Below are 11508 nucleotides of genomic sequence, written 5' to 3'. Positions count from 1 at the left end.
CTTTGATGGCTTCATGGCATGGATATCACAGATGTTGTCCATTGCTTGTGCAGTTCTATTGTGTCTCTTGTATGATAAACCATGTTGCTTCAGAATATATTTGGTTAAAGCAGTTATATTACGCTTGTTTACTAGAGCCTGACTATCTAATGGATATACCCATGAATCTAGTTTTTATATGTGTCTTTTCATACAGCAACTATGAATATTATTGACTACATGTCATGGACACAGTCGACACAGTTTATTGCATATGTAATTTCAATATGTAACTTATATCTGGTATGTGCTTATATAATGTTGTTATACTATGTGTATTTGCCAAAAATTATACCTCAATAAAAAAATATTTAAAAAAAAAAAAAAAAAAAAAACATATGTTCATGCTGCATGATATAGAAAGTGGGGCAGCAGTGTATTTGAAAAGAATTGAATAATATATTTGAAAGGTACAAATCTGTAGACTTTATTTTTTTCAATAGTATAATTTAGAAACAATACACGTTATATTAGGGTGACCATATTCCTGCTTTAAAAATGGACACATATTAAAAACTCATAGGTCAGGGTTCTTATACAAAACATTTCTTGAAACAGCCTTGAAAACAGCCCTGACCTATGTATTTTTTATATGTGTCCCTTTTAAAAGTGGCAATATGGTCAACCTACGTTATATACATGTTATAAATATTTGAGGTACCATCAGACTCCAAGGGAGCCACTTCCTCCTCCATCGCACATGTTACATCAATCTCTGTAAAACATAATATGTTGTGTACACATTAAAAACAAATATTTTACTGTGTTACTGTTGCTCAAGGATACACATCATCGTTGCATTAAAGAGATACTGAACCAAAGTTATGAGTTACATCATTTTGATGGAGCATGCAAATGAAATAAGAATTATAATTATCAATGAGTAATAATTAAATTTTAGTGTCTGTATTTTGAAAATATTCACAAAAGCAGAGTACATGGAACATTTAAGAGTACTCATGTGTGTATCACTTGATGATTGTTGTCTAAATTTATAATAAATATAAACATGTGCTAGCCATGTTCTGAAGCACAAAGGTGTAGACTAAGAAGCTTTGAGATCTTAATATTAAACTAATAATATATATATATATATATATATATATATATATATATATATATATATATCATCAGAGGAGTACATTATACGTTTTATTCAAATGGAATGCTTAATCAGAATCATGATCAGAATATTTATGAAAAAGACACCTTCAATGATATATGAATGAGTCAATGGACTTACCAGAAGCCTGCAAAGGCAGGTCACCATCAGTGCTGAATCCCTCTGTGCTTGTCACAATAACTAGTTCTATTAATGATATTACAAAATATTAGTGAACACAGTTTGGACATCACTAAATCACATTAGTCTAAAATATTCAAAATAATATCCTTAGATATGTGAAGACTAGAGCACTAATATGAACAATAAATGTATTAGTTCATCAAGGTGATTGTAAAGAAAATTATGTCTTTAACATATGTTGGATTTCTTACTATAGTAGACAGCCAATTCTTAACATATTTATCGATGGCATATCTAAATATAACTATTGGTCCCTGTTTTAAAAATAATACAGACAGACACACAACACTTTGAATAACAACTGTTGACAACTAGAGCCTAATCCATGTGCAGGGCCGGATTGGCCTACCAGGATACCAGGAGATTTCCCGGTGGGCTGTGGCAGCTTGGGCTGGAAAGCTACAATTTAAAGTGGTGATTAATGGATGCAATTGGGTTGTAGGGTGCCTAACTAACATAAATCTGGCATTTTTATTCAATGCAAAGTAATATAATTTAATTCTAAAAGAAATATTGGTGAGGGAGTATCCCAGTAATCCCCTTTGAGAAAAATGGGGCATGTGCATTCTACAGACTTAACGGAAAATAGGGCTGGTCTTTTTATTTTCCAGGGCTGCTTTTTATTCCCAGTCCGGCCCTGTCCATGTGGCACATAGATCCATTTGTGCAATGTACAGTAATCTGTTTTAGGACACAACACATATTGATCACAATGCAAGACATAAGATATATTTAAAAAGATGTCATCATGGTGCTGTTAGAATATGCTTATATATATAAAGGTAGTCCAAGAGTGAAATATGTGATTTATTTATCAATATTGTTTAATCAAAACAGTGTAAGGATTAATGAAGATATTTTGTATTTATATTACAAATAAATATCTTTATTTGACAATATCACTGTTAATGAATTGTCTAGTCCATATGTTGATGTAATGAATCGGATAGAGCATGCAATTACAATCAAATATATAATTTCATGCTATCATTAAGAATCTTTAATTATCCTTCTCTCTTAAAGGGACATGAAACTCCAAATGTATAATTTTATTATTTTTCATGATTCAAATACAGCATGTGATTTTAAACAGCTTTCCAATTTACTTATTTTATCTAATTTGCTTCATTGTCTTAGATTCTTTTTTAAAGGAGCAACTATGCACTACTGGGAGTTATCTGAAGACACCTGTTAAACTAATGAAAATAGGCAATTTTGTGCATCAACCAATAAGCAGGTTACTCCCATTAATGCATTGCTGCTCCTGAGCCTACCTATATATGCTTTTCAACTAAGGATACCAATAGACTGAAGCAATTTAGATAATAGAAGCAAATTGGAATTTTGTTTAAAATCACATGTTGTGTCTAAATCATAAAAGAAAAATGTTGGGTTTCATGTCCTTTTAATGATAATAAGAAAATATCAAAGCATACAAGATGTATATTTATATAATCTGTACATGTGTAAAAATTTGTTAGTGTTGTCTAATGGTAGCCAACAACTGTCAAGCACTACCCAGGGGCAGAATACAAAATGGCCATTACCCTAGGATTACATTAAAATGAAGATATCAAGAATCGAATGGAATTTCTTCAAATACTCATAAATTGAGATTTGTATTACAATGGAATCTTAACTCTGATTTGTGATTCTTATTTTAAAATAACAAGAACATTTAATTAGAGTATCCATATTAATATAGATCAATGTGAATGGATTAGGTAATGTTATGTCCAAGTTTGTAAGACAAAGTTAAATTAGAATGAGACATACTATACTCTGACCAACACGGGCTCGAGGTTCCAGCACCAACATCCATATCTGTAAAAGACTCAATCAGGATTGGATATCATTAATACAAATCAGGCCATGGACACGAACAATCAGATATTATTTTTCAAATTGACAAAGTAAAATAATATTTGTATTCACGTGAGTTCATTGTTTTCAAAATTAATTTATAAATAAAGAGATCATGTAAGTCATTTTTTGTCTTCTTGCATTGTCATCAATTGTTAGACATTGTTCAATTTTTATTTTGATATTGCTAGTATAGCTTTTCTAATGTAGAAGATTATAAATAAGTAACTGTATTCTTCACATATATACTAATTAATGTATACATTTGACCAACATGTCTAAAGTAATGCCACTGTTACAGCAAACACATGTTCAGGTCTCTGTGCAATTATATCTTTCGTGATCATTGCGCAATTATTAAAAGCATAATTGCGCATCCGTGATTCAGAATTGATTTGGATATAGTAGTGTGATGAGTATAATTTCTAAAGACTTCAAATATATTTGCAATTGTGCGTATTACAATATTCCAATCAGATTTATATATTTGAACTCGATTTTATTTTTACTCATGATAGTAAATATAATCCAGTCACATTAGTAAATGTTTTACACATTTCGATGTTTAATATTGATCAGGTTATTTAATAAATATATATTTTATTCTAAAAAGTAAACATTGTATGTATTCATTGTTTATTAATGAAATATTGTGACTCATTGTGAAGTATTGACATTGCTCTATTAAATGTATAGAATTTTGAAAGATGCGAATCTCGTGTTGCAAGATACGTTTACCACGCTATATTTCTAAAATGGTGAAATGCGTAATTTGTATTTATAATGGGCGTAACTTGGATTAAAATGTTTTTTCATTTTAATTTTAAAATCAATGTTTTTCATTATTATTAAATTAAAATCGAGCTTGTATTGGTCTGAACTGCTCACATATATTTATTTTTGCAACAGCGTCTTTATTTTTAAAGGGACATTACACCCAAATATTTTCTTTCATGATCCAGATAGAGAATACAGTTTTAAACAACATTACAATTTAACTCTATCTATTTAGCTTAATTCTTTAGATATCCTTTACAGAAGAAATAGCAATGCACATGGTTGAGCCAATCACACAAGGCATCTCTGTGCAGCCACCAGTAGCTAATAAGCATATCTAGATATGGTTTTAAAGGAAATTATATAAAAAGAATGAAGGTAATTAGATCATAGAAGTACATTTGAATGTTTAAATTTATATTTTCTATAGGAATCAGAAAAGAAATGTTTTTGGATTAATGTCCCTTTAATGAGCTGATATGCAATATTTAAATTTTTCTAAAAACATCTGTGTAAACAATGTAAATATGCATTGTTGCCCACCCACAAATAAGTATATATTTCAAAGTAATGCTTTGCTAAACATAAGCCTATGCATCTCGTTTGTGCAAACTTAGGATAACATGAGAATAAACCATATGTGATTATTAAAGTCCATTTTTATTTTAGATTCAAATCTACTCTGTCTGAATCATGAACGATTAGATTCTTTTGTCATTTCCCTTTCAATAAAAATGAAATAGCCAACACAAGCTCTAAACTAAAACTAAGTATATTTTTTAAATATGCAGTCATGTGTGAATATGAAAAATATATTTAAATATACATATAAAAGGGACAGTAAACCTAAAATATATTTACTTTAATACACTACTAATTATTGCATATTCAATCCTGTTATATGAATATACGTTTGACCTGTGTGAGAACCTTGTTTGTAAAATGTCCACTTATCTCCATCCTTTCATGGAACTTTTAAATGATTCAGTGCAGGCTCTTAAAGGGACAGTATACTATAATATTTTGAGAAATTAATGTGTTTACAATTCCTTATTATTTTATTATCAGCAGAGTATATAATGCATGAAATTTAATGCTTCATGTTTGTCTATGAATTATTATTGGGAAGCGAAAAACACAAATATGTGTATTAGCTTGGATAGATAGTCTGATCTCCTAACTCCTAAATTTATCCTATTTTTAGACATATACATACTTCTTACATCTGCTAAACAATCAACATAAAACAGTTGTAATTTGTATTACCTTATGTATTGTATGCCCCACTGTGAGTGAAATATCTTACAATGGCTGTATTTATACACCTTTGCCTTAAAGGGACATTAAACCCATTTTTTTTCTTTCCTGATTTAGATAGAGAATACAATGTTAAACAACTTTCTAATTTACTTCTATTATCGCATTTGCTTTTATCTCTTGATATTCTTTCCTGAAAAGCATATCTAGATAGGCTCAGATGCTGCTGATTGGTGGCTGCACATAGATGCCTTGTGTAATTGGCTGACCCATGTGCATTGCTATTTCTTTAACCAAGGATATCTAAAGAATGAAGCAAATTAGATAATATAAGAATATTTGAATGTTGTTTAAATTTGTATTCTCTGTCCGAATCATGAAATAAAATTTTGGGTTTAATGTCCCTTTAAGGACAAAACCATTAGGAATAGGTGGATATAACATTGGAGAAATAAACTAAATTAAAATCAAGGATAACCGATAGAAATTTGATACACTCCAACAGGTAAAGAGTATAATTGTTACAAATTATATTTTGATATATCTATAGTTAACTGACCCTTCAAATGACTCCACTAGAGTGAAAAGTCATCAATATGGCATACAATAACTAGCTTGGTTTAAATGTGAAATTAATTTACATTTTCTTTAAAGATAATTTAAAATAGATTACCTTTAAAATAATGAAACCATAATAAATAACCTATATTTATTGTAAAAAATGTTTTTGTCACCTAAGAAAGATTATAGATATTAGAATGTAAATACAACATTAAACTACACTGTCACTTTAATGTAACAAGTTTAACACTTTCATTTCTAAAAATAAAATGAGCAAAGTTGTTATGTATAATTTATACTGCATATCCTTGTCATAAACATTTTATGATTTTGACATCTCTAAATCACACAACCAAATCCTAGATGACTGTATCTAACTTCACCTTAACTTTTGTAAGATACTTGACTTTAAAATTATCTGCTTAAGCTGTGTTGATATTTTTTTCATTCAATAAATCAACATTTTTTATATCAGGCATGTGCTTGTAAAATAGATACTTTAACAGTCATGGGACTATTTTTTTTTACATGTCAGAATATTAGATCAATGTATTTCTTCTTATCTTACTGGAATAGAGATATGTATCAAATATCTATTTCAATAAATAAAATATAAAAATCTAGTATGTAAAGAAATGTATTTAAAAAAAAATAAAAAATAAAATATTAGTTTTGGAATTCATCCAAAATGAAAATCTGAAAAAGAAAGAAAAAATAAATAAAAACATTACTCAATTAGGTTATTGTAATGCTCGTGGGATATTCCTCTATCAGACCGAACTCGGCCAGTAGTCTTGTTATCCTGGCGTTGAGCCGGAAAGATAGGGAATATCCCAGAGCAGAGAAAGTAAGATGAGGTAGGTGACACACACCACAGGCAGGTCAGTCCCCAGTGACAACGGCAGAGCAGTCCAAGGCAAACCAGAAGAATTGTCATGCAGGCAGGATTCGGCAACAGTAAAGCAGTCCAAGGGCACACCACTAGAATGGTCAGGCAGGCAGGATTCGGCAACAGTAAAGCAGTCCAAGGGCATACCACTAGAATGGTCAGGCAGGCAGTATTTGGCAATAGTAAAGCAGTCCAGCAATTATAGGGTTTAGAGGCAGAGTAGTCAGACAGGCAAAGTTCAGCATCAAATATCAATCCAGAAATTATAGGGTTAAGAGGCAGAGTAGTCAGACAGGCAAAGTTCAGCATCAAATATCAATCCAGCAATTATAGTACGATCTATCACACCCAGGAGCACACAAAGTATCACCTATACTTGGGCAGTGATAGATCGCACTAAGCCCTAGGCAACGAGCAAGGGAGGAGATGCCGCGCCCCTAGCAATGGCTGGAGCAGCATGGCATGTGACATAGCCCCCCACTCAAGGGTTCCCTCCGGGAACCAAAGCCAGCTTTAGAGGATGAGCAGCATGGAATCTGGAGACCAAGGATGGAGCATGTACATCACGTGCAGGGATCCGCCACTGAGTAACCCTTCCAATGTATCAGATACTGCAGTTGTCTGCGTCTGTATCTGGAGTCCAGGATCTTAGCTACTTCATATTCTGGGTCACTACGAACCAGGAGCGGAGGAGGAGGAGCTTGGAGTTGGGTATATCTGTTCTTGATGTAAGGTTTGATTAGAGAGATGTGGAAGACTGGGTGTATGCATAGGATTTTGGGCAAGGCCACTTTGTAGGAAACTGGAGATAGTCTTTTCAGGACCTTGTAAGGGCCAATAAATCTAGGCCCCAATTTATGACAGGGTTGACATAGATATATGTGTCGAGTAGAAATCGAAACACATTCACCCACTGGGATGGCACGTACAGAGGCTCTATGGCGATCAGCAAACTTCTTATATCTAGAGACAGTTGTATGTAACTGAGAGCGAATACGTTGCCAATGAGTGGTGAGTCTAGTGACGTGTCGGTCTGCAGCAGGAACCCCAGTAGACTGAGCAGAAAGAGGGAAGACACAGGGTTGATATCCTGCTGCAGCTTGAAAAGGAGAACATCGAAGAGAAGAGTGCCAATGAGTGTTTCTTGCCATCTCAGCTAGGGGTAACAACTCAGACCAGTTGGTATGGCGAGCGTTGACAAAGGCTCTAAGGTAGGTTTCAAGATCCTGGTTTGTTCTCTCAGTTAGGCAGTTGGTCTGAGCATGGTAGCCAGAAGACAAAGAAACAGTGGTTCAAATCAATTTACAGTTAAACTGTGGACCTCTGTCGGAAACAATATTCACAGGAATGCCATGAAGTCATACCACATGCAAGAGAAAGAGGGAAGACAATTCCTGGCCAGAATGCAGTTTTGTTAGGGGTATGAAATGAGCCTGGAAAAGCAATCCACAACAACCCAGATGACTGTATGGTGGTCAGAAGGAGGAAGGTCCACAATGAAGTCCATTGTTATGTGTGTCCATGGTTGTTTGGGAATGGACAATGGTTGAAGCAAGCCAGGAGGCAATGATCGGGTGTCTTATTGGCAGCACAAGTAGTGCAGGCCTTCACATAATCCTGAGTGTCAGACTTCATAGAAGGCCACAATACATGTTGGGAAAAATGCTTGAAAGTCCTAGTTGAACCAGGGTGTCCTGAAAGTTTGCTATCATGGGCCCAGGCTAGCACAGGGATGTGTAGCTTCAGAGGTACAAAGAGGATATTGGAGGTCACGGGTGCTCCAGGAGGTTTACTAGACTGAGCACGTTGCAATCTCTGCAAAAGGGTGGTGTTTATTTGAGCAACCACACAGGAGGGGGGTATGATGTGTCTAATAGGAGCTTCAGAAGAATCACTTGAGTGAGGGAACTGCTGGGAAAGGGCGTCCGCCTTCTTTTTCTTAGTCCCAGGAAGATAAGAGACAACAAAGTTAAAACGGGAAGAGAACAAGGCCCACCTGACCTGTCGGGGATTGAGACGATGAGCAGTCTCTAGGTAAGTTAGATTCTTGTGGTCGGTGAGAATCTGAGTGGGATTGGCGTTACCCTCTAACCAGTGACGCCATTTGGTTAAAGCCATCTTAATGGCTAAGAGTTGACGATTATCCACATTGTAGTTCCTCTCAGCAGGAGCAAAACATTTAGAGAAAAAAAGGCTACAGGGTGTAACTTAGAAGTCAAAGGATCCCTTTGGGTAAGAACCACTCCAGACCCTATCTCAGAGGCATCAACCTCTAAAGTGAACTGTAGGTTAGGGTTAGGATGGCAGAGAACAGTAGCTGAACAGAAAGCCTCTTTTAGACTAGAGAAGGCACGTATGGCTTCGGGAGGCCAATGTTTACAGTCTTTGTTCCATTTTGTTAATTCAGTGAGAGGAGCGACTGTTTGAGAAAAGTTCTTTATAAATTTGCGGTAATAATTGGAGAACCCTGTAATCCTTTTAGAGAAGTAGGCTGAGGCCATTCCAGAACTGTGGTGATTTTAGCAGGATTCATGGCAGAACCTTCCTTCAAGATAAAATAGCCAAGAAATTGGATCTGAGCTTGATCAAACTCACATTTTTCTAATTTGGCTACCAAAGAATTGTCTCTGAGACTTAGAAGCACCTGTCTTATGTGTCTATGATGTTCCTCCAAACTGGAAGACAAAACAAGGATGTCATCCAGATAGACGATGACAGTGCGGTTGAGGAGGTCACAGAAGACATCATTGATGAATGCCTGAAAGACTGCAGGGGCGTTACACAACCCAAAGGGCATTAAAAAGATTTTCGTAATGCCCAGATCTTGTGTTGAAGGTGGTCTTCCATTCGGCGGTGTAGGGGTGGCAGATTAGCGGTTAATAAGTATAATGTAGGTGGAGGTGGGCTGTGGGAGCGGTGGTTTAGGGGTTAAACACTTTATTTTGTTGCGGCGGGGTCCGTGAGTGTCGGTTTAGGGGGTAAACAGTATAGTATAGTGTGGGTGTTTAGTGACAGGGTACCAATAAAGTTGGGAAAAAGCCAAAGAGCAGTGAGATCGATGACTGTTAGTTAACTATAGTCCGCTGCTCATTGCCCCATACTTGGTGCGCAGCTTTTTGACAGCTTTTTTGATAATTTTGGAGAACGTATTCAGGCAGCGATGTTAGGCAACCTTAGGCGAGCGTATTGGTGCTCTCGAATGCAGGTAAGTTGGCAGTAGATATGTGCGGTTCGTTTCGGATTAATTCGGAAATTCGGTAAATTCGGTAAATTCGGAGATTCGGATCGATTCGGATTTCCGAATTAAAATACTTCCGAATCTACCGAATGAATCCGAAATAGCTGCCGTATCTCCGAATAAATCCGAATTAGCTCGTTAAGATTCGGCATTTCCCCATAGGAAACAATGGGAGTTTCGGCTGAAAAAAAACTAACACCGCAGCCCCATTGTTTCCTATGGGGAAACACTAAGTCTGCACCTAACACCCTAACATGTACCCCGAGTCTCTAAACACCCCTAATCTGACACTTATTAACCCCTAATCTGCTGCCTCCGCTATCGCTGACACCTGCATTATTTTATTAACCCCTAATCTGCCGACCGAATATCGCCGCCACCTACATTATAACTATTAACCCCTAATCTGCTGTCCCTAACACCGCCGACCCCTACATTATAGTTATTAACCCCTAATCTGCCCCCCCCAACGTTGCCGCAATCTAACTACAACTATTAACCCCTAATCTGCCGACCCGATATCGCCGCCGCCTACATTATAGCTATTAACCCCTAATCTGCTGTCCCTAACACCGCCGACCCCTACATTATAGTTATTAACCCCTAATCTGCCCCCCCAGCGTCGCCGCAATCTAACTACAAGTATTAACCCCTAATCTGCCGACCGCAAATCGCCGCCGCCTACATTATAGCTATTAACCCCTAATCTGCTGTCCCTAACACCGCCGACCCCTACATTATAGTTATTAACCCCTAATCTGCCCCCCCCAACGTCGCCGCAATCTAACTACAAGTATTAACCCCTAATCTGCCGACCCGATATCGCCGCCGCCTACATTATAACTATTAACCCCTAATCTGCTGTCCCTAACACCGCCGACCCCTACATTATAGTTATTAACCCCTAATCTGCCTCCCCCCAACGTCGCCACAATCTAACTACAAGTATTAACCCCTAATCTGCCGACCGCAAATCGCCGCCACTATAATAAATGTATTAACCCCTAAACCGCCGCACTCCCGCCTCGCAAACACTATAATACATTTTATTAACCCCTAATCTGCCCTCCCTAACATCGCCGCCACCTACCTACAATTATTAACCCCTAATCTCCCGCCCCCATCGTCGCCGCTACTATAATAAGGTTATTAACCCCTAAACCTAAATCTAACCCTAACACTAACACCCCCTAACTTAAATATAATTTAAATAAAACGAAATAAGTTTACTATAGTTAAATAAATGAATCCTATTTAAAACTAAAGACTTACCTGTAAAATAAACCCTAAGATAGCTGCAATATAACTAATAGTTACATTGTAGCTATTTTAGCATTTATTTTTATTTTACAGGCAACTTTGTATTTATTTTAACTAGGTACAATAGTTATTAAATAGTTAATAACTATTTAATAACTACCTAGCTAAAATAAATACAAATGTACCTGTAAAATAAATCCTAACCTAAGTTACAATTACACCTAACACTACACTATCATTAAATTAACTAAATAAATGATTCCTATTTAAAACTAAATACTTACCTGTAAAATAAACCCTAAGATAGCTGCAATATAA

Source organism: Bombina bombina, chromosome 2 (assembly GCF_027579735.1).
Source record: "Bombina bombina isolate aBomBom1 chromosome 2, aBomBom1.pri, whole genome shotgun sequence".
Taxonomy (NCBI): domain Eukaryota; kingdom Metazoa; phylum Chordata; class Amphibia; order Anura; family Bombinatoridae; genus Bombina; species Bombina bombina.
The sequence above is the reverse complement of the archived record's forward strand: the minus strand, read 5'-3'. Positions refer to the sequence as shown.